Source organism: Neofelis nebulosa, chromosome 1 (genome assembly GCF_028018385.1).
Source record: "Neofelis nebulosa isolate mNeoNeb1 chromosome 1, mNeoNeb1.pri, whole genome shotgun sequence".
Lineage (NCBI taxonomy): Eukaryota > Metazoa > Chordata > Mammalia > Carnivora > Felidae > Neofelis > Neofelis nebulosa.
Window position 1 is genome coordinate 139,566,383 of NC_080782.1, and position 23,866 is coordinate 139,590,248.

General features: G+C 41.5%; 1 long non-coding RNA gene across 3 annotated transcripts in view; it reads left to right on the forward strand.

The window, feature by feature from the left end:
* LOC131516652 (uncharacterized) overlaps positions 1-19,234 on the forward strand; it is an 80,605-nt gene extending 61,371 nt beyond the window's left edge. For 2 of the 3 annotated variants that reach the window (XR_009264185.1, XR_009264187.1), the window contains one exon: positions 16,996-19,234. This is a non-coding gene — a long non-coding RNA (uncharacterized LOC131516652). Of the gene's footprint in view, positions 1-5,480; positions 7,225-16,995 lie in introns of those variants that run through there. The other variant, XR_009264186.1, reaches the window with a different exon arrangement.
* The last annotated feature ends 4,632 nt before the right edge of the window (positions 19,235-23,866 follow it).

The window sequence follows — 23,866 nt, forward strand, 5'->3', positions numbered from 1 at the left end:
TTTGACTGTAGTCTTAGGTTTCCAACACTCATTGAAACGTAAAGTTAATAAACATGCCACAATCTCTATAAATAACTTCCCTGATTTTAGACCTGGGCAATAGAAGGATTCAGAAGTTTGTTTGTGTCAATAACATGATTTTGTTGCCAAGGAAAAAGTATTTGATGACATTGCCTTCTTCCTAATTATTTGAAGAGTAGCTACAATTTATTGAAGGGCTACTATGTGCCAGGACCAATGTTAAGGTAGGGTAAGCTACCACGAGACTACAGTAAATGAATGGCTTAAGAAATGTTAAAATTTGTTTCTCTCTCAGGTAAGAGTCTACATTAGTTGCTCTAGTCATTCAGGGACTCAGGCTTACAGTCTGTACCGTCTCTTAAGGTCCCTCTGGTGCCATTCCAAGCAGCAGGAAGTGGAAATTCAGCCTGGAGGATTAGGTGTGCAACGTTTATGGTCCATGAAGTGTCATTGTGCATTTGGATTCCGTTGGATTGGTCTTGGTCACATGGTCAAGCTTAGCTGCAAAGAGGTCTGGGAAATGTAGTCTCTTACCAGGCAGCTATTTTCCGGCTACAACTCCACCGTCATGGAAAAAGGGGTGTACAGTTGGTAGATTCTGCTGTGGCATTTTACAGAATTATCTGATTTAATTAGTACTCTAAACCAATGGAAAGGGTAACCAAGGGTAACCAAGTCTCTGAAGCTAATTACTTATCTGAGCTCATAAGTTTTGTTAAGGACAGAGTCAGAATTTGAACCTAGGTCATTTTGGCTGCAAAGTTCATGTTCTTAGTCTCTCTGCTCTATGGTGTAACAAAAGCTGGTCTATGCCCCAATCCTTTGGGTTCAATAAATTTCAAAGATTCCTCTTCTTCAGCAGATTTCCCACACATTCGTAATACCTAAGCTGTACACAGAATGAATGATATGGTGTTCTTTGAGATTGCATTTAGTCTTCCGGTTCTCATTAAAACTACAGATGTTGATCTAAAACAGTTAAGCACATTCTACTGTTTTCTAGTTTCATTCGGATACTTTCATTTTATGTTTTGAAAATTATTTGATTTCTTTTTGGTTTTTAAACATGTATTTATTAGAAATACTTATTTATAATTATAATAATTTATAATTATAAATAATTATTTATGATTTATTCTAATGTTTTCTAGTTTAATTCGGATACATGTATTTATTTTGAGTGAGTGTGTGCGTGCACGTGCACGAACTAGGGAGGGCACATAGAGAGGGAGAGAGAGCATTCCAAGCAGGCTCTGTGCTGTCAGTGCAGAGCCCGACTCTGGGCTTGATTCCACAAACTATGAGATCACGACCTGAGCCAAAATCAAGAGTCGGACGCTCAACTGTCTGAGCCACCCAGGTGCCCCCAGTTGCTTTCATTTCAAGTGCATTGGTTCCAATCCATTTTGCTGAGTTGGGTTGGCTGAGTCCACACCCATTTCTGGTCATCTGCTTCCTTGTTTTCCTCTAACTCAGAAGCAAAAAGCTGGAAGTGTTTAGCCCAGTTTCATCCAGTGGTAGTCACCAGTTACAGGTCTAACAATGAAATGGAGAGGCAAGTATTCTGAGACTGGCTCCCTCAAGAAGAAGGCTTTGCGTTGTTTGTCTTCTTTTTCCCTGGAACGTGGATGTGGTTTCTGGAGGCTCACTGGCCACCTCACTACCCTGAGGATGGAGATTTGTATGCCAGAGGTCTTCCCCTCACCCCCATCCCGCACTTCTCTGTTTCCTCTTTTCTTCTTTTCTAATTTTTTGACTCTAGGTAATGGCAACTTGAGAGCAATCCAGAATTTAGTGTCTGCCTCTGTGTTTAAAGTGAAGCAAGTATTTTAGTGGACAAGGACCAAAGAGTGGTGGTGTGGGAGGGGAAACCTGCCACATGAAAGAAACCACTCCCATTCGCCATTTTGTTCTTTGCAATTCTAGAGATTATATAATCTGGATATATCTGGCCATCTTTATATAATATTTTTTTTTTCAGGGTGGGGGCACAGCTTTGTTTTTAAGCTCTGGGAATGGCAATTAAAAAAAAGCCAGTCCTCCTTATTTTTGGTAATGCACCGTCCTTTCCTCACTAGACTTTTCAAACATTACCTCATTATAAACATGAAGAAACCAACTTCACTTTCTGAGAGAATTTCTGTTAACTGAATTTCTCCAGGCTTCAGGTTTCTTGGAGGAAAGAAGTTCTCCATGTGAAAAGTATTGGAGTTCTCAAAGTTAACTTGATTCCTTTTTTTTTTTTTTTTTTTAAGTTTCTGTTTATGAAGCTGTCCTTCGAGGGCATGTGAGGACATGGAGGTGGAAGGACTGAGTAGGAAGGAATAGCTAGAAGCCATGGGTGTGGGGGTGGGGATGGTTTCTCAAGGCAGTTGTCCTGTTAGGTTTCTGAGGAGGCAAAAAATCATGCTCCAGGGGTGTCTCTGCTTTGATCTGTTGAGTCCCTGTGTTTGGGGGATGGGATCTAGACACTCCACCAGCCATACTTCTGGAAAGTCCTTTGGGCACCTCTCTGCACACTTCCTTTCTTCCAGGCTACCATACTAGAATGTTGAGGCTGGCAAGTATGCAGGCTCTTAACCTCAAGACCCTGATTTGGTCCTGGTCCAAATGTTTTATTCCTTGACTAAAAAGATCTTCATTCCTGCCAGTGAAGGTGGTTTTCCTTGTGCTTGTTTTGGGGAAGGAACATGTTTAAAAAGATATATAGTACAGAAAATGCTTTGGTTTTCTTACATTTGCACAAAAAGGTATTCTTTATTTTGCATTTTAGATAATGCATGCTTATAGTTCTCTACCTAGCTTTTGGATACTTGAATGGAGAGGAATAGGAGAATGTGGATCATTGCAGGGTGTCATAATAATAGGAAATGGTCGGGGCCATTGTGTGACCTTGTACGTTGTATGCTGCATGACTCTAGGGGGTGTCATTCATGCACATTTTGAAGGGGGTAATACTCCTTGGAGTTATGCAACATGGTGGCCTCGTAACACTTCAATCGCATTGACTATGAGTCATGTGTGATGCTAAGAGTAGTCTACTCAGTCTTCACCACGATCCTATGAAATAGATCCTAATATTTTCATTTTACAGATAAGGAAACTGAGGTGCAAGAAGTTTCAAGGTGCAAAAAGGTCGCACAGCTGGGATTTGAAACCAAATGTGGCGTCAGAGTCTGGCCTTATAATCATAATGCCAAACTGCCCCTGAACTAGTTAGTAGCCCAAGGGAAACATTCTTTGCTCACTCATTCGTCACTGCAAAAGCATTTTTTGAGTGTTCTGGTCATTGTGCTCAGTGTTAGAGTAAAGTGGTTCAGCAGCCTCGTTTTGGGTCCAGTTTAAACTCAGAAACTTGTAGAAACTCAGAAACTTGTATTTTCCTGAAGTTTTAAAATAGCTGTGCTGTCATGAATTCCTCAGGTAAAATAATGAGAGGGATAGTTAATGGTTATGTAAAACTTAGAATCTCCTGATGAAACATGAAAGAGATCTTATGAACCCAATAGGTGAGAAAGCGAACAGCGTGACTGATTTATCAGGATCCTTTGGACACTCTGACAAGAGCCCAGAAATGCTAGATACTCTGCGGAAAGACTCCTTGTTACTCTCCTGGATTCCTATATACATGGATCTTACCTTCCTCTTTGGCCTTTTCTTCCTCCTCTTCCTCTCCTTCTAAGACCACCTCTCTCTCCCCCTTCTTCTCCCATCTCTCTCGGTCCATATATTTTCTGCTTGTTGCCTGCATGGGAGCTCAAGAGAATTACCCAAATCTTCCTTACTAGAGAGAAATGTGTTTGTTCACTCAATAATCTTACCAAGTTGATAGACAACAACACCAAATGAGATATATAAACATTTTACTTCTGAAGATAGACATTCAAATTGTGTTTTATTAAATAAACTGGGTGACCTAAACTCACTCCTTTATGGTCCAATCCGTCAAACATAAGCCAAATGGACTCACAGAGGAGGTAGTGTAGGGAAAGAACGGAAATATATAAAGAGGCAAGAATACGTCTATAATCACCGTGTTCCTTGTGCATTACAGTCTCAGCCAAAGGACCTCTCAGTGAACATATTTTCCCCTTGAGGTTGATCTATATTGACAACCACCCATGGACACTAATTTTTAAAGAGTCGACTGTGGCCTGAAGGAAGCAGAGGAACCTTATACTATATTTCACTGAAGTGCATTTGCCATGAAAATAACAGTTATTGCCATTGCCACTCAATGGTCAATGCCTTTCAGTATGAATACAGGGAGTTACATAAATTATGTTTATAGCAAGTCCCTTGAAACTGTGACAACGTAGAAGTACGGGCGTGGGGAAGTCCAAAGTTTGAATTATCCCCATGTCCTGTAGTTGGTGTTAGGGAAAAAAGCTGAAATGGCAGGGCACACCAGGGTGCAAATGTAAGCAATATTTAACCCAGTCTGTTAATAAAGAGTATGGTTTGCTTGCTGGTGCCCCAGTAAGCCATGCCTCATAAGCATTGTGGTTTCCAAAATTATTCCAAGTTAGGCACTGCTACAAGTAAAATATGCTGCTGGCTGTGAAATAATGAGAGGGATAATAAATATACAAAACTTGGAATCTCCTGATGAAAAATGAAAGAGATTTTATGAACCCTACCAGTCAAACTCAGATGAAAAACCCCCAGTGTTCTCACCATGATTAATGCTCTGGCCCTTCCATGTGAGAAGTTCAGATTCAATTTCCTATTCTGATATCTTGTTTTGGAGGCAGCTACGGTGGGAATCATGACTAAGAGAGTGAGTTCATCTGGTGGTGGTAAATGTGTAGCTCTAAGATCCTGGCAGGAGAGAAGGTAAGGTCAAAGCCATGGTGTGTCAGCATGCACCCAAGAACACGGTCATGTGTCTCTACAGAACTGGGTGCAAATATTAGAGGGGACATTTAATGACAGTAATGTTGAATGTTGGTCTATCGATGCAGAATGTTCTTGTTAATGATCCTGCTGTTCCTTACAACCCTGGGGGGCAGGTAGTTGAACGGGGCTCCTAAGATACCTAACAGGTGAGGAGACGGAGACTCAGGGAGCCTTGCCCAAGGTTACATGAATGCTAAGCAATGGAGACTGGAGTCAGAGACCAATCTGACTGCTGGTACAGACTTTCCCTTCATCTCTTCAGTGTTATTGTTTCCCTAACCTGCTGTTAAATGCGCGCGCGCGCGCGCACACACACACACACACACACACACACACACACACACTCTGTGGGGTATGAACAAACCAGGCATCCTGTCTAAATTAATTTATTTCATGAGATCACTTCTCCACACTCCATTTCACATTGCCTGTGGAGACATAAACCTAGTCTTGAGTAAAAGAATGAGGATTTTGGTCCCTAATTTGGCCCTAAATGTCATGCAGAAAATGTTTTCTTAACTCAATGCGAGCCCTGGAAAGCTTGTTTGCTTGACTTTCAGATGCTGCAAGCCAGAGGACACATCACTCTAAAAGGCTTTATAGAGAAGGCTGAGTACGGATGGAAAATTTATGCCTGGAAGGATGTTACCATACAGAAAAGATTTGGGGGTACGTAAGAATTGGTAGAAATTCTTTCTCAGCTGGAAATTCTGGCCCAAGGTTTCCAAAGCAAGCATAATTTTGTAGACTTCAGCTTTTATGAATTACCGTGAGGGCTGATACTGCCTTATGTCAAATTTCTTAAGTAGAGGAATGTCTCTTAATTAATCATTAAAAAAAAATAAAAGAATAAAGCCAGAAGAAAATTACATGTTTGTCTTATTCTAGATAAATGTTTTAAGCTCTTTGACCCCGCAGAGTCCACAGAAACATGTCTGTGATACTGAGAAGTAAAATGAATTGCCGGGTCATCCTACCTTGTTCGTATCAGACCTGCTTTCACATTCAATAAATGACGTGCGATTAGAGACCGGCCATTAACATCTCGAGGGAGGATGTTTTAGGAGCTCTTTTTCTCTCTCCCTTGAACACTGGGGCTATGGCTGAATGCCACAGTACTCTAATCTATCTGTCAGGGATGCCAAGCAAGATGTTCTGATGGCTTTTGGGTGTGCATTCAGAAGTCCTTGTCTGAAACTCACCTCCTTGTCATCAGGTCTATTCTCAGAGCGGTGAAAGCCAGTAGCCACGATGTGGGCTGCTTTGTGATATGCAGTGTGACACCTTTCCCCAGTTTTCATATCATCGTACTTTTAGAACAGGACTTAGAAGTCCTCTTTAAAGAGAATATACATGAATCTGGAAGCGACGATAATCCACTATCACTCATTTATACCCAATAGCAATGTTCCTCGATCCTAAATGTGCATAAGAATCACATGAAGAGCATATATTAAACTTTTTTTAATATTTATTTTTAAGAGAGAGAGAGAGAGAGACAGAGCTTGAGTAGGGGAGGGCAGTGAGAGAGGGAGACACAGAATCTGAAGCAGGTTCCAGACTCTGAGCTGTTAGCACAGAGCCTGATGCGGGACTTGAGCCCATGAACTTGAGATCATGACCTGAGTCGAAGTTGGATGCTTAACCCACTGAGCCACCCAGGTGCCCCATCACATGAAGAGCATATAAAGACACAGATTATGACCCCATTCTCCCACAGTTCATCAAGTAGGGAACAGGCAGAGAATTTACACTTTTATGTTTCCATGTTATGCAGCTGTGGCTGGTAGAGGCATCACGCTTTGAGAGGCATGGTTCTAGAATGAAGTTTTCAGACTAGCCAGTTACCTAATGGAGATTCGAAAGAATGGCCAAGAGAATACTAGATTGTGACACAGAAAGGAGAACAAGGAACTTTTGGAGTTTAGAAATGTCATGGAGGACAAATACACATGTGGGTGACCAAAAGCGTGTTCTGTAAAGCCTACAGGAGAGGGAGGAAGAATAATGGAGAGGGAGGAAGAATAATAGAGGAAAGCAGATTGAAGACTACTTAATCAAAAATGTCCTCTCTTCACACATTTAGCCAAGGGTAATGCTGGGACTCACAAACTGGCACCTATATCCTTCCTATTTCCCCCACTTAGGTATGGATGCGCTTGAGAATCTAACCAATCAGGAAGATGTGAATCAACTATTGTTCTTGAGTGACTGGGATATTCTGCCCGCCTTTAAAATTGAATCTATCCGTATGAATGATGGGAAGAAATGGGGGTGGGACGTGGTGGAGGAGGGAGAGGAAATGGTTGCTGGGTGTGGTTTGCACTGGGGTGCTGGGATGCTGCATGGTATTCCTCTCAATTCGCCAAAGAACCTGACACGGGTCTGCCTTGTGGGGGTCCTGGGTAAACCTTGACTGACCATGTTGTCCAGACTGGCAGGAGTTCAGTGCTGTTCTTTGTTGCTTCAGAAATGGAAAGATTGGGAACAACTGCCAAGTCTTTGAAGTGTGTGCCTGTGGGGCTGGGCCTCGCAGCTGCTCAAACCTGAAAATAATTAAGTGTTTCACTACTGCAATGACTCAGCTGGGGTTAGAACCTCACCAGATTGGAGCATGATGGTTTTAAAGCATGGGTTTTAAAGATAGTTGAGAGATGTGGCTCAGTATATAACGCATCCAGAAAAACGCACATCTTCATGTAGTTTCTGGCAACCCAAATCCCACAGCACCGTTCGCACCCACCGGTCCTATTTTCCAAGCAGCTCCCAATTTGTTAGATTTTCCACATTTTTCCTGTTCTTCTCTCATCACGAATTGTCTACAATGCCTTACCCACACGCTAAAGTAATAAATGACGGTGGCGAGGTCATTTAATGAACACCATGGGTGACTTTTTCTTGTCATCCATGTAGCTTCTCTGAGAAACCTCTCCTAACCACCAATGTAAAGAAGCAATAATTTCCTCATCATCTCACACTACTTTGTCCGCATCACTTACGAAATGGCATTGTTTTCTTATTTATTTATTTACGATTCCCTCCCCACTTTCTGCACAAGCTCCACGCAAGCCGCCATCTTGTTACTCTATCATGACACTGGTTATGGATCACTAGGTTACAGATTTTCGAGTAAAGTGACATCATTTCAAAGCTTTGTACTAGGGCAAAATGAAGTATAAATTCCAAGTACACGAACTCTAATCTTCGCCTAAAATGAGTCCTTACTCGTCTGTTTTGAGTTGAAGGCCTGCACTGTCCTGTACCTTTCATGTCCTTTACTGTTCCAAAAGGCTCAGAGGAGGGAAATCATGGGAGATAACGATTTTGACCTCTACGATTCATGGAGATATCATGTTTTTGCTGTTTCCCAGACCTCTCCAGTGAGTTTGAGAAAAGAGAATCTAAGTGTTGAAAGATATTTATTAGTGATAGTACCTCCCCAAGAATATGGCCCAGAGCGATAATTTACAAAGCATCGTCCTGGGATCAGCAGCATTATCATCACTTGTGCGTTTGTTAGAAATGCAAACCCGCAGGCATCACCCCGACTCAAAGTGATGATAGGGCCAGGCCTCCAGAGGAGGCCCTGGGGAGAACTTATTTTGTGTTTCTTGGAGCTGGCCTTTGTTTCTGCTTTGTTTTTTGGCTATTTGTTTATTTACTTATTTATTTTTTTGAAGTAGGCTCCACTGCAGAGCCCAACACGGGCTTGAATTTATGACTCTGAGATTAAGACTCAAGCTGAGGTCAAGAGTCAATGCTTAACCCACTGAGCCAGGCGCCCCAGTGTTTCTTTGAGTGCTTGGTGGCTGCCCGCAGTCCTTGACTTGCAGCTGCACGGCTCCAGTCTCTGCCTCTGTGGTCTTGTGAATCAGATGCTTGGATGAGGGCAGCAATTTGTGTTTTGACTAGGCCTCCATGGGATTCTAGTGCCCTGTGAAGCTGGAGTACCATTCTCTAGAACCCTGCTACTCAACGTGTGGTCTGAAATCTAGAGGCATAGGCATCACCTGGGATTTCATTAGAACTGCAGAATATGGGCTCTGCACCCGACTTATTGACTCAGAATCAACATTTTAATAAGTTCCCCAGGGCATTTTCGTGACCATTAGAGTTTGTGAAACACTTGGTCTACCTAGATGGGTATGTGCTGGTAATAGATCGTATGAAAAAAAAGTAAAGGATATGAAAATATTCTGTCTCTCTTTTATACTGTGTTTTGAAGAACTAAGGTTTTCATTTTTTTTTTTTTAAACTGAAACATTTGAAGCCTAAGAGCAATCAAAATTCCTTTCTTCCATGACAGTTATTCTTAAAGTGTACTCTGCAGATGGATCCTCTGGAGTACTTATTAAAATTCATGTTCCATGACCATACCTCAGTTCTACTAAATTAACATTTTATGGAGACATGTCTTGGAATCCCCATTTTTAACATATATCTTGGTGATTCTTATACACTTCGGTCTAAAGTTGGTGAAACTCATCTTAGAGATAGTTCTGCTCTCTTTTCGGTCTTCAGATTTGCTCTCGAACATTAACATTTGTTAATGTCCTAATGAAAAAACCGGTATGAGAATCAGTACTATTCGAAGAACAGCAACGATCAGATTTTATTATACATTAAAATGCTTGCAATTTTTATAACTAGAAAGAGCTCCTTAAGGCTGCAGTCTCTTCCTTTGATGTTTCTGACAACAGCAGATCTCAAGTCAGAAAGGTAACTTCTCTGAGAAATACGCCAACCCATAAAGGCCTTGGAGAGACTCCAATTTATGTTGGACAAGATTCTCTTTCTCTCCGGTCATTATTTTCCCACCAAATTATTTTTCTATCGAGAATATAAAATGTCATGAAAAATTAAAAATGAGATTCAGGAGAACTCACGCCTTCATCCTCGTTCATGCCTTCCCTCCTTCATTTTGTTGGGGATGCGTGAGAGCTGCCAAGACATCCACCCCGGTTAACAAATGGCTAATTGACAACCACCCATCTGTTGATGTGATTTTGGCTGTTTTCAGATAGAGTCAGTGATCATTAGATTTTGTTTCCCCTCATGGGGGAAAATGTGACATACTGGTTACCTGACAGCATTAGAAAGATTTCTGACTCATTGTTTACATAGACTCCATACATCTTTCTTTCGGTTAGTGGTCCTGTCCCACATCTAGTTTCTATCTGAACCCACACGGCTGAATTATGTCTATAATGGCAAACTGCGATTTTTTTTTTTTTTTTTTTTTTTTCAACATTTTTTATTTATTTTTGGGACAGAGAGAGACAGAGCATGAACGGGGGAGGGGCAGAGAGAGAGGGAGACACAGAATCGGAAACAGGCTCCAGGCTCCGAGCCATCGGCCCAGAGCCTGACGCGGGGCTCGAACTCACGGACCGCGAGATCGTGACCTGGCTGAAGTCGGACGCTTAACCGACTGCGCCACCCAGGCGCCCCGACAAACTGCGATTTTTAACGGTAGTGGTGTATCAGTTGTGGTTGATACCTTGAAATATTGCAGAAATAAGTAATTGGCAAACTTGGATGGTTTGGCTTCCTAAGCTCAAGCACTTCGATTCTCCCCCACTCCCTGGCATTCTGCGTCTTCTCATCTGCCTCGTGATCTCTGTGGTTTATAAAATATACAAAAGCATTTTCAGGGTGAGAGAGGGAAGATCCAAGAGTGATGTTTTCATCTTTTCATGGTTGAAAGCCTTGACCGTACTTGGCCCAGAGAGAGTAGGCTTGAAGCAGTACACAGCCAGTGACAACCAGGTTTGAGGCCTGACATGAATGTAACTTTCCTCTTCAGATAGTATCTCGGCAGCAAAGCTAGGGGATATCAGAGATGCTGTGTGGTGCTATTCTCATTTCTCTCCCCTATCTTCTTGTACTTAACCAATGTCCACTCCTTCTCCCTCCGAGACTGTCCTCTTATGACTGTGACTCATACGTAGAAATCACTTTACATTCCAGTAACCGTCTCTTCTTAGCAATGAACGTGTAGCTCTTCTCTAAGCATGTACAGTGATGTGAGTTCATTAAAAACATTTAGGATCATTAATTCGGACACAAAGTAGGCAAAATATGCCATGTTACCATTACGTTATTTCATAATTAGAACCACACATTCAACATATCTTAATGAGTACCTACTAAGTCCCAGGAGCTATGCTAAGTACTAGGGATATTATGCTTAGCAAACAAGATATGGACATTGTTTCCATGTAGCTTTGATCATAACAGGAGAGATGGTCATTAATCAAATAGTCACATAAATATAAACTTGCAGTGTGATGCGTAGCAGGCTGCTTCAGAAAGGTTTCTTCGAAAAAGTGATGTTTGAGCTGAGATTTTAGGGAAGGCTAAGTGTTATGTAGGAGAGGAGGGAAGGAAGAGAAGTTCAGGGCAGTATAGGCCCTGGTTGGGATGGAGTGTTCTAGGAACTGAAAGAAGGCCAGTGTGATGACAGAGTAGAGTGTGATGGGGAATGTGATAGGAATGAGGTTGGCCAGTCAGGTAGGGGATGCCTTGTGCAGGGTCTGTAACTCAAGTTAAGGACTTCAATTTTTATCCTAAGATTAACGGGAGCCATTCAAGTGTTTTAGGAAAAGGATTAGAGCAAAGAACAATATTTGGGGGGTTCTATCAGTAATCCAAAGGAAACATGGTAGAGATTTGGTCTATGGTGTTTGTGGTGGGTATCATGAAAATTAAGTAGATTTGTAAGACATTTAAGAAGTAATATCAATGAGGGGCGCCTGGGTGACTTGGTCAGTTGAGCGTTCAACTTCAGCTCAGGTCATGATCTCAGGGTTCATGAGTTCAAGCCCCGCATTGGGCTCTGCGCTGACAGCTCAGAGCCTGGAGCCTGCTTCAGATGCTGTGTCTCCCTCACTCTCTGCCCATCTCCTGCTTACACTCTGTCTCTCTATCCCTCTCTCTCTCTTTCTCTCAAAAATAAATAAACATTAAAAAAAAGAATATCAATGGAGTTTGACAAGGGATTGGATATGTAAAGCGACAAAGAAAGATGGTGCCTTTGTATCGGAAAAACGGATACTATGGAGCACCTAGTTTTGGTGGAGGGGGCTCATGAATTGAAATTTGAACATGTCAGATTTGAAATGCCTTCAAGATACTTAGGAACTGATGGGAACCAGGCAGATGTTGGGACTGTTTATATAGGTTTGTTTATAAATGGTCTTCACATTAGTGAAAGCAGCATAATTTACTTAGGGAACTTGGTGGTATAAGTAGACAAGGGAAATTTTCAACACTGAATGGCAGAGAAAAAAGATGAGGCAGCAAAGGGGACAGAGAAGAAGAAAAATCTGAAGAGTCTGTATTGAAAGTCAGGGGCACAAAGTGTTTGGGGAACCTCCGATAAAGTGAAGCATCTCCAGTAAGACGATCATTTGAACAGAAGAGGTTGGAGCATGTTTCATGACAATGACAAGGAATGAGAAGGACAGGCTGAATATATGGAGCAGAGAAGCCATAAGAGACAGTGAAAAGTTCCTGAGAAGATAAGAGGGGACGAGATCCAGAGCTTAGGTTGGTAGTTAGCCTTAGAGAAGATGAGGAATGGTTTTGCCAGAGCAGTGGTGCTTAAACTTTAGCTATTCCAGAATCATCTGGAAGGCTTTTTAAGACACAGATTGCTGTCCCACTCTCTCCCAGCATTTCTGATTCAGTAAGTCTGGAGTGGGATCTGAGAAGTGGCATGTCTAAAACTGCACAGATGATGCTGATGAGGCGGGTCCTCATTTTGCCCTGCGTATAACAAGTGGAGGTCAGGTTAGTTCAGACATAGGTATCTTCTTCCATTTTGGTTGAAAGTAGATTGGGGAGCTGTTGTTGATGACTTCTGTAACCATTCTGAAGGGGGAGATGTGGTCCTTTGCAGATAGTAACAACGTTGTGGGCTTGAGGACAGCAGAGAAGCCCAAAATACCTTTCAGGCAGAGTAGGAGAGAAAACTGCCCTGCCGTGTTGAAGATCCTCTTGAGGTTGGTGGTCACGAATTTGTAGTGATTTCCATCTGGCCTGTTTTGTGGCTTTCCATAACCCAAAGTGCTCACGTGCAGGCCTGGAGAAAGTGGAATGTTGGCCATATCCAGGATCAGCTTGTCGCAAAGAATGTGTGGCAAAAATAAGGAGGTACAAGGTATTTGCAAGAGTTTTTAACAAGAGGTGTCGAATAATGCAATCTAAGCTGAATTCAGGGGAAGTGAAGAGAGGAGAGGACTGGTGAGATGGGAGAAAGCAGACACTCCAGTAAGGTCAACAGGCAGTTTTAGTTGGAGTTATCAAGCAGAGATGCTGGAAGAATGGAAATTTGAGTTTATAGCGTGGGGTAATTGAATTAAAAGATCGATACCACAGGCCCGAGAAGATTTTTTTTCTTAAAAATGTGAGATTGGAGGAGTGTTGGTCTGATGGAAGTGTTCTCACTGGGGACGCAGGTTTCATTTAAGGTCAGTGGCAGAGCGGGCAACGGATGAAGAGCTTCAGAATTTGGGATCGTGTGCTGATTCTGGGGTATTGATCAGAGAGAGGAAGCAAAATACGTACTAGTGGCTATTCCTCCGCCCACCTCCACCCCTCTTTTTAAATAAAAAAAAAAAATAGAGGCTTACGTGGGATGGACAGCTTTCTCTAGTCTACTGTGCTAATAGGTAGTGAAGCCAAGACAAGAATCTGGGTTCTCTGATTTCCAGCCCAATTCTTTTTCCACTCCCTCATCACGCAGCACAGCCAAGTTTTCTAAGTCTGTGTGTCTTCCAGCCTCTCCAGAGGCATTTGTTGTTTCATTTATTCTGGTGAAAGTTTGTGATGGCAAAGTTTGGTTTGTTAACTATAAACCCTTTTAATAAATGTTTTCAGTGGCTCTAAATGATTCTCTGAGTTCGAGCATCATTTATTTCGAATGAGCAAATTGGAAACCGAGAACGATAATACCTATGAGACATGTCTTGGAAAGAGAAGGGAAAGGAGAAACAGGGATAATACTTTCCCAAATAAAGTTACTGAAATTCTCCTTATTCTGGGAGCCCATGTGAACATGAGCTTAACAAATATGTTTGATGTAGGTAGTCTCCCTGTTAACCCTCACCCCGAATGAAGAGTAAACTAAATTATAGAGAAAACAGAGGTAACTTAAATATTTTCTTGAAATAATTTATGGCTTTTTAATAAGTACCTCCAAGTACTAGACTTAAAATCTAGGCTTTCATTAGCATCAATTTTATTTTACTAAAATGTATTTGGGGAGTAATATATCCACGTAAAATTTGGCAGCAGACTTGGCTTTCCAGAGCTAAGTATCTGGAAGTCTCATTAAAATGGAAAATTTTAGAATGGATTTATTCCTGATTCAGATTCTAAAGGCATGTGTTTGTTTGCATGTGTGTTTGTCCCAAAGTGCTTGTTTTAGTACAGTGAACACCGTCTGTGAAAATGTCTTCCACTCTTTGAACCATTCCCTGATAATTAGCCATGAGTTACTTGAATTTTTGCACACTAACTTGGTCTCAGCCTGTCTGAAGCACAGATAGAACTCAGCTTTTGTTCACAGAAGCATTTGGTTTGTTGGCATTACTTGAATGATTCAGCTGCTTCTATAGCGAATACATTACTGGGTGATTGTGCTTAATAGGCTCCTGACATCTACCAAACAAGGCAGCACGTCCCACTTTGAGGCAGAACACTCCAGACAGTGTTTCAAACTTAATTCTCCAACTGGAACAGAAGTCAGAAACCACATTTGATACAAAGGAAGTATTGAATTGGCAGGATTGCTGAAAAATCCTCTTTAAAGCTTGCTGGACAAACTGGTAGTCTCACCTTCTGGAAAAAGAATTAGGTTGCTCATCAGAGGTTCAATTCGACACTCATTGTTCATGTTAGAATCTGTGCTTCTGTCCAGCATGAAGCATGAAAAAGATAAGAGGAACAGAATACAGCTTTTAATGGAAAAACTCTCACTGCTGGGTTTTATTTTGAACTGGTGATTTGGAGGCAATACAAATTTTAATTTTATACTTTGTAAAAGTGTAGTTCATGTCATCTCAAGGATTGAACCAAGTGGGTAATTAGAAAACAGCAAGTTTGGGGCGCCTGGGTGGCTCAGTCAGTTAAGCGGCCGGCTTCGGCTCAGGTCATGATCTCACGGTCCGTGAGTTCGAGCCCCGCATCGGGCTCTATGCTGACAGCTCAGAGCCGGGAGCCTGTTTCAGATTCTGTGTCTCCCTGTCTCTGACCTTCCCCTGTTCATGCTCTGTCTCTCCCTGTCTCAAAAATAAATAAATGATAAAAAAAAAAATTAAAAAAACCCAGCAAGTTCGTAACTGGAAAGATGGTGAGACATAAAAAAAAAAAAACAATCAAGACTATAAAAGATGTCAGGGTGCGGTATGAGTGTGACATTCAAGTATGTTTCTAGAACATGGTTTCGATTGGTTTTATTCTTTCTGCAACAAAGTTTACCCTTACTTCTGAGAACAATTCACAACAATATCTATATCTATCATGTCTATAATATACTTACCCATTAAAATATATATTTACCCATAAGGTAATATTTAATTCCTATATTAATTTGTATATACATCATTACACAAAACAAACATCCATGATGTTATTTAAACGATCTGATTAAGAGTGGGTATATGGGTGTGTGTTTATTTATTCATCTATTTATTTTTAACTTATAACTGTATCTAGAGATGTTAGAAATATTGGCTAACTTCATTTCTCTCTCTTTTTTTTTAGTAACTTTTTAAAGTTTTTTTGTCTTTTTTCATAATACTATGGGCTTTTAAGGGAGTTTTAATTTTTTCTCTTTTCTTTTAGTATTTGAATTTTTAAAATAAATATTCATATGCTGTACTATTCTAGGGTGAGTATAGTTTAACAAGGCTTATTCACTCCTTTGAGTCTAGTTTCCTAACTGAATTTAGTAGAGGCTACAGAAGATGAAATTTACCTTGCTTAGTGCCTTTCAGAAAAGTAGATATTCTAACTCCCTTTAACGATTTTTTAAAAAGTAATCTCTACACCCAACATGGGCCTCGAACTCAAAACCCTGAGATCGAATCACATGCTCCACCAACTGAGCCAGCCAGCGCCCCCCCAACCCCAACTCCCTTTAAGAACTGATAACAATCATGACTCTCAGTAAATTCCTCCTCATTTCTTAAATAAATCTAAAATGGGAATCAACGAACCCTTGTCCATAAATCAATGATCTTCTTCAATCCTTTTTTTTTTTCTTTTGTGGATTCTGTCCAAGATAATCCTTTAGCGAAATGTGAAAATAAATCACACAAATAAATGCAGAAGGAATGCACCCTCCGATTCTTGAGAATTCTTTTTTTCTCTTGTACATCACAAGCATGGGAGTTCAGAGGGTAAGATCTGGGGCCAAACACACTATAGTTTCAACCCCAGCTTAATCTCTTACTATAGGTGACCTTGACTTCATTAAGTCTTCATTTTATTTTCACCTGAAAAATGGGAGAACGATGATTATTTTCTCATGTGAATGTTAAGAGGAGTAAGTGAAGTAAGGCTTTGCATAGTACCTGGAATTTTTTAAGTGCTCGAAATGAATTAGATAAAAATTCTAGCTCAGATATTGATTTGAAGTATATGGTACTGAATATTGGATTTAGTTTGGGGGTAAGATATTCAAGCAGGGAAATTATAAGTTCTTGTTAAATAAGCCTATGTGTGAATAAGTTGAATGTAGGTGATTTTAATTTGTTAGCTCATTTTCAAATAAAGTCTTTGCAAACAGGACTTCCTGAATGAAACTATACCCCAAATGCAAAATTACACTCCCTATACAAATTATATATGGCAGACTTTACCCACAAGTGTTGTATAAAGAGATTTACTTTCTGGAGCTTATTCAACTATAACTGATGCTATCTGGAGGCTGTGTTCTCACTTCTGGGTAATAATGCTTTCATTTATACAACATTTGACAAGGCACTTTTACATACATTAGCTCATTTCCTCTTCACACAATTCTAGAAGACAGATTGAGCATGTGTTATTATCCTTATTTTGCAGGTGAGGACAACCAAACTCTGAAGGAGGTAAGCAACTTGCTTTAGGCCACAGAGCTCCTAAGGAGGTAGAACTCACTTTTTGTCACTAGTTCTTGGATATTTCCCTCCTTGTGGCTGCTACCAACCACAAAAATGACAGGGTTCACAGTTAAGCAAGAGATCAGAGAAGGGAAAGTGTTTGTTCTTTTACCATTTTCCAGGCCCTGTGCTTGGAAGGCATCACCAGAAGGGGACACAAGACAGGCAACTCACTAGTTTCCTGCCCCTCTGGACTCTACCTGTCTCTGTATTAATGTTGCAGGATGGCATTGGGAGGCCGAAATAGGAGCGTTCAGTAGAAAGGAGGGGACAAAACTGAGCTTCAACATGGAGAGGGGGATAACCAGAGTTTCCAAAAGGGGACGTGAGATGGAGAGAGCATGTCTGCCTTACCGTGAAGGAACCTGCATGCCTGCAGTTCTAAAGCATCTAACATTTTTTACTAAGGCAGACAGTAAGTAATAATGAGCTGTTCCTTCTTGGAGAGCTGATTTTTTCCAGGATCAAAAAATCCTTGACTGCAAAAATTACCATAACTGCTAATGGTATGGGATTCTTTTTGGGGTGATGAAAATGTTCCAGAATTAGACAGTGGTGATGGTTGCACAACTTTGTGAGTGTACTAGAAACACTGACGTACACGTTTTAAAAGCATGAATTTTAGGATAGACGAATGTGATCTTAATAAAAAAATCTCACCTAAAACGATGATAATCTCGAACATCTATTCAGGGATAGTGCTACAAACTGTGTTCTGAGTTTTGTGGATTATCTTAGTTCATTTTCCCAACAGCCACAGGGATACTCTTACTGTTTCCACCTCACAGAGGAACAAAGTGAGGATTACAGAGACTCAACAACCGGCCTCGCGTCACATGGTTTTTACCATCATGCAGCAGCACCTCTGAGATCAGCCTGGCTAGATGTTGAATGATTTCCTGTTTGCTCTGTACTGCAGTCACTGGGCTCAGCTCTGGCGTTTTGGGACCTTTGGATATTTTGTTCATTCAGGATTCTGCACTTGGATGCTCTAGTTGCCAGGCAAAGGGATAGATCTGAGTCGTGGTCCACCCCCCACCACAATAAAGGACTTTGTTGAAAGCTGGCTCCATTCCTGGTTTGCTCAAATGCCATTTCCTTGGAGCGGGCCTCTTGACTTCCCACTCTCAATGAAGGGCCTCCCACAAGAGGCTCTTGCTGAACTTTGCATCTCTTTTTTTATAGCGCCATGGCAGTCTGGTGGAGATTTGATTAATATCTGCCTGCCTCACTGAACTATAAAGTTCATGACACCAGGGACCATGTCTGTTTTGCACACCACTGTGTGCTCAACAAGTAGCCCTGAGCGCACAGTAGGTGCTCAAGTATCAAGTGAATGACTGAACACCAGCCCCGAAAGACGACACCTACAATCTTCACACTTCTGTACTGTCTCCTGATGTACAGAGTCCCTTTTTTGGAAACTTATATATAATTTCTCTGGCCTCTGGATCCAGTGCTAAAATGGCGTGGGAGCATTTCAGAGACACTACTGGCTCCTGCCCCTGGAAAGTGACGCACTGGTGGAAAGCTCTGGCTTCGGTTCTAACCTCAGAGACTTCTCTAAAATGATTCTTGTGTGCTGCCCTTCTCCATTCTGACTGGGACTTTGGCTTTCACCTCATTTCTTGCCTCCATTAGTCCTTCTGAATGTTCATAATAGCATTTCCCATCAACTCCCCCATGATCCGAAACAATTTTACACCTGAAAATCCAACGCTACAGCTTAAGTGGTGAAACACATAGGGTGCCATAATCCCAGGGTAAAAACAGGCGGAGTATCCCAGAAACTTCACTGCTTCAGGTTATGCAAACAAGCGATAGAGCCAAAGGGACAAACTACTAAGTTCTAAACTCCCGAACGCCTTAGTTTTGTATATTTTAGCTTCCCAACCATGCCCAGCACAGTGCCTGGCACATAGGAAAAGCTCACTGAATATTTGCTGAACAAGAACCTAAAATTCTTGCTGGAGGACCTCACCAGCTTCCATAGTGGATCAGCTGCTTCTCCAAATCCCACTGAACCTCCCCTCAACTAAACTTTCTAAGCTATATCCATTTCTGAGTTGGAGTGTCCCAATCCCACATGTTCCTCACTAAACCCACCAAAACAATCTCTCTCTCATTTCTTCCTATCACTAATGTTGACACCACCGTTTTTATCCACCTGTTGCTGAAATCCACCTTCTTGATTCTCTAATCTCATTACGAGATGCAACCAGCGTCAAGTCCTATAGATTTTCCTGTCATAATACCTCTATTTTCATTCAATTCCCAATGCCACCACTCCAATTCCAACTCTCATTACCTTTCAACTGGACCTAGTGTAATAACAGTTTCTGACTTTGTCCACCTCTGGGCTCTCCCAATTACACAAGAGTCTGAATACCATTTCTAGGTTAATCTTTCTTCCCTCTCAAGCTTTTTTTTTTTTTTTTTTTTTAAATATTGTCTCCTTTTTTTTTAAGTGTTTATTTATTTTTGACACAGAGAGACAGAGACAGAGTGGGAGTTGGGGGAGTGGGGAGGGAGCAGAGAGAGAGAGGGAGACACAGAATCCGAAACAGGCTCCAGGCTCTGAGCTGTCAGTACAGAGCCCAATGTGGGGCTCGAACTCACGAACTTCAAGATCATGACCTGAGCTGAAGTTGGATGCTTAACCAACTAACCCACCCTGGCATCCCTCTAGGTTAATTTTTCTGATTCTGACACGCTCTTCTCAAAAACATTCAACAACTCCTTTATGCTATTTTGTCCAATTTCAAATTCCATGGAGTGCCAAGTCTTTCAACAATGATTCCAACTTAACTTTCTCTCCATATTTTTTCCCTATACCTACACAATTATCTGGGCAGACCAAAGGTAACTCCTTGGTATTCCCTGCATATAATTCATTTCCCCTCTTGCTATTTCCTATGACTTCTTCCTTAATGCCTACATCTTGGCCTGGCCATCTCAAACAAAGGCTCTTCAGGATTTTTTGACTCCTGCACCCAGATAAAGTCTTGCCACCTTGTGATTCCTCTCAAGATCTTTTTAAGCTTCCTCTGTGGCATATCTAGCTTATATTGCAGTTTAAAAACATTTTTTTTTAATGTTTATTCACTTCTTGAGAGACAGAGACAGAGTGTAAGCAGGGCAGGGGGGAGAGAGAGGGAGACACAGAATCCGAAGCAGGCTCCAGGCTCTGAATTGTCAGCACAGAGCCCAACGCAGGGCTCAAACTCATGAACTGTGAGATCATGACCTGAGCGGAAGTCGGATGTTTAAACAACCTGAGCCAGCCAGACGCCCCTCTTATATTGCAGTTTTTAGTCCCCATCACCTCCCCTAGTAGAGTGAGGTCAGGGCCCATGACTTACACAACTTTGTACCCTGTCCATCAAGCTAGTGTCCGGTATATAGTGGGCCATCGTGGAATTAGTTCTCTTTCTTTTATTATGCATTTCTTTCTTTCACACACACCAAAAAAAAAAAAAAAAAATGCCACAAAACACACACACAAAACAAAAACACAGCAACAAAAACCACTTCCATATATTTAACATTTCATAAAGCTGATAAATCCAAGTCAAGTCTCTGAAGCTCAGGGTTCAGCTCATTCATATACTTCATGTACACGAAAGTGTTTACTAGTTTCATGTAATTGAGTAATATGTATGCCTACCAAATATCAACTTTTAACGAGGGTCTAGCATACGGTGACTAAAAACCTCACATAGTTATTTCCAGCTCCAATTAACTTTTAAAAAATGCGAATTTATCTTTGAAAGAGAGAGAGAATGCCAGTGTGATCAGGGAAGAGGTAGAGAGAGGGGAACAGAGGATCTGAGGTGGGCTGTACGCTGAGAGTCCGACACGGGGCTTGAACTTACAAACCGTGCGATCATGACCTGAGCCAAAGTCGGGCGCTTAACCAAAGTCAGGTGCTTAGCTGACTGAGCCACCCACGCCCCCCATCCAATTCTTTTTTAATAAGAAACTAACGAGAACAAAATGAAAGATGCAACATATAAAGGCACAATGGCGGAGCCAGTAGACTAGTCAGTCTACCCCATGGAATGCACGTTTCTGGCTCCTCAAAGTATTTACAGTTATCTTTTTGGCTGCTTTGGAACAGCAGGGACTGGCATTAGTGAGATTCATCTTGGGGATGAAAAATGAAGTTTGAAAGAATGTTCATTACCATGAGGGTACATGTTGACCAAACTGATTTTTCATCTGCCAAAATGTGTATACTGGCTTCTGTCTCATCCAGAGACCTCTGGAACTAAAAGTAATTGATCAAATTAGCTCTACCATAATCCCCCACTGGTTCTGTTAGGATTGCAGCTTGTTAATGTTAGCACTCTGTTTATTTAAACCATGTGGATGACATCATGAAAACCGCCCCCATTTCATCAAAGCATGATGCAGCCTAGGAAAAACAATTTGGTTTCAAACCACTCTAAGATATGGTCTTTTTTTTCTTTTCTTCCCTATATTAAAAGATAAGATGTAAAACCTCAGCTCTTAGTCATTTGATTTTTACTCCAGCTGGCCCTTCACCAGTAAAATGGAAGCATTTTCGTGCCTCCTAGAATCAAGTACACAAACAATATCAAACAAGTCCTGGGAAAGCAGAATTGATGACAGAAACTGTTATTTTGATTTTCTTCTCATCTTTGGTTTGCCAAGTTCACATTGCCATGCCGTCCAATGTTTTCCTCTACTACAGCCTGGCAGCAAATGCCTAGCAAGACACTTCTGCTAGAATGGGCTGCAGGACTAGTAAGCTATCTTCCTGGGGCTTTGATTATTCTCCTTCTTGGTGTCTATATATTTCTGTACAAGTTCTGATCTGCTTTGATTCAAAAGGTTGGTGCACGGGGGTGCCTGGGTGGCTCAGTTGGTTGAGTGAATGACTCTTAAAATTTTTTTTTTTACATTTATTTATTTTTGAGAGACAGAGAGTGAGCAGGGGAGGGGCAGAGAGAGAGGGAGACACAGAATCCGAAGCAGGCTCCAGGCTCTCAGCACAGAGCCCCTCGCGGGGCTCAAACCCACAAACCGTGAGATCATGACGTGAGCCAAAGTTGGATGCTTAACTGACTGAGCCACCCAGGCACCCCTAGTGAATGACTCTAGATTTTGGCTCAGGTCATGATCCAGGGGTGTGGGATTGAGTCCTGCACTGGACTCCGCACTGAGCACGCAGCCTACTTGGGATTTTCTCTTTCTTTCCCTCTGCCCTTCTCCCCTGCCCATGTGCACCCCGCCCCCCTCAAAATAAAAAAAAAAAAATGATAAAAGGTTGGTGCATGTATATTCCATTTTCACCTCCTGAGGCATGCTGACCTCCTTGGCTCCTACAGTGTCCATGGTCATGTATCCAGTGTCATTCTGCAGCCACAACTTCCTTTTTTTTTTTTAAATTAAAAAACGAAAAGTTTTTAAAAAAATATTTTAGTATTTGTTTCAGAGAGAGAGAGTGCAAATGGGAGGGGCAGAGAGAGGAAGACACAGAATCCAAAGCAGGCTCCAGGCTCCGAGATGTCAGCACAGAGCCCGATGTGGGGTTTGAACCCACAAACCACGAGATCGTGACCTTAGCTGAAGTCAGACACTTAACTGAACCACCCAGGTGCCCCGAAAAATTTTCTTTCCTAGAAATATAGTTGACATGTAACAGCTTGCTTTTTAGCCTATCAACGTTTATGAAGAAGCCTAATTTTTGAACAGGGGTAGGAGACCAATGAATTAACAATTCAGAAGGGAATTATTGCTTTAATGGGGGCACCAATATGAGCCAACACTCCAAAAGGAGAGATGAAATACAAATAAACAATGGAACCAATGACAAGTTTACTCTGTGGGCTTTGCCAATCTTTGTCCTCTTGGATGATAAACCTACCCTATTAGACTGTGAGAATTCATTAAACTAACGTGTTATTAAGCTTTGCTTTAGGTACTATGAGGGGGTTAAAATATATAAAGTCACAGTCACTGTCTACAAGAAACTGATAATTTAGTTCAACATGTCCAAAACTGTCTTCTTTGGAACTCTTGTTCTAAGAGTTGCTCTTGTGAAAAAAGAATTCCGTGTACAAAGAAGTTTAACTTCCCTCTTGGAAAGTCATAACATAGTAAAGGACGCGAGAAATCCTGCAGAAAAGAGTATGTTAAATTTGTTTGTCCTGGAGTTTGCCACATTTATTTGATCATGAATCACTTAATTTTTTTAAATTTCTTTATTTGTTTTGAGAGAGTGAGAAAGCACGAGTTAGGGAGGGGCAGAGAGAGAGAATCCTAAGCAGGCTCTGTGCTGTCAGCACAGAGCCTGACACAGGGCTGGAACCCAAAAACCATGAGATCACGACCTGAGCCAAAGTTGGACACTTAACTGACTGAGCCACCCAGGCGTCCCATGAATCACTTTTTTAATACAACACCGATAAACATCTCATGGAGTCTATTTTGGAAAACTGGCTCAGTAAGCTTGGGCACAGGGCTTATGCACACTTTCTTTTGTATTACCCACAGAAAAACCCACAGGAAGTTGCTAGAAATATTTGGTTACATGAGTATACTGCCAAACCTCGGCAGAGAAGTGGGTCTCAAATCCCAGACCAGAGGTAGGTGTCTACTATCTGCATTAGTATTTCTTGGGGGAAGATGTTATAAATACACATTCCTGGGTTCCATTCCTGAGTTTCTAATTCAGTACATTCGAGGTTGGGTCTAAGAATCTGCATTAAAAAATTCCCAAGTAATTCCCACTCATGGCTAGTTTAGGAACCACAGGTTAGGATAAT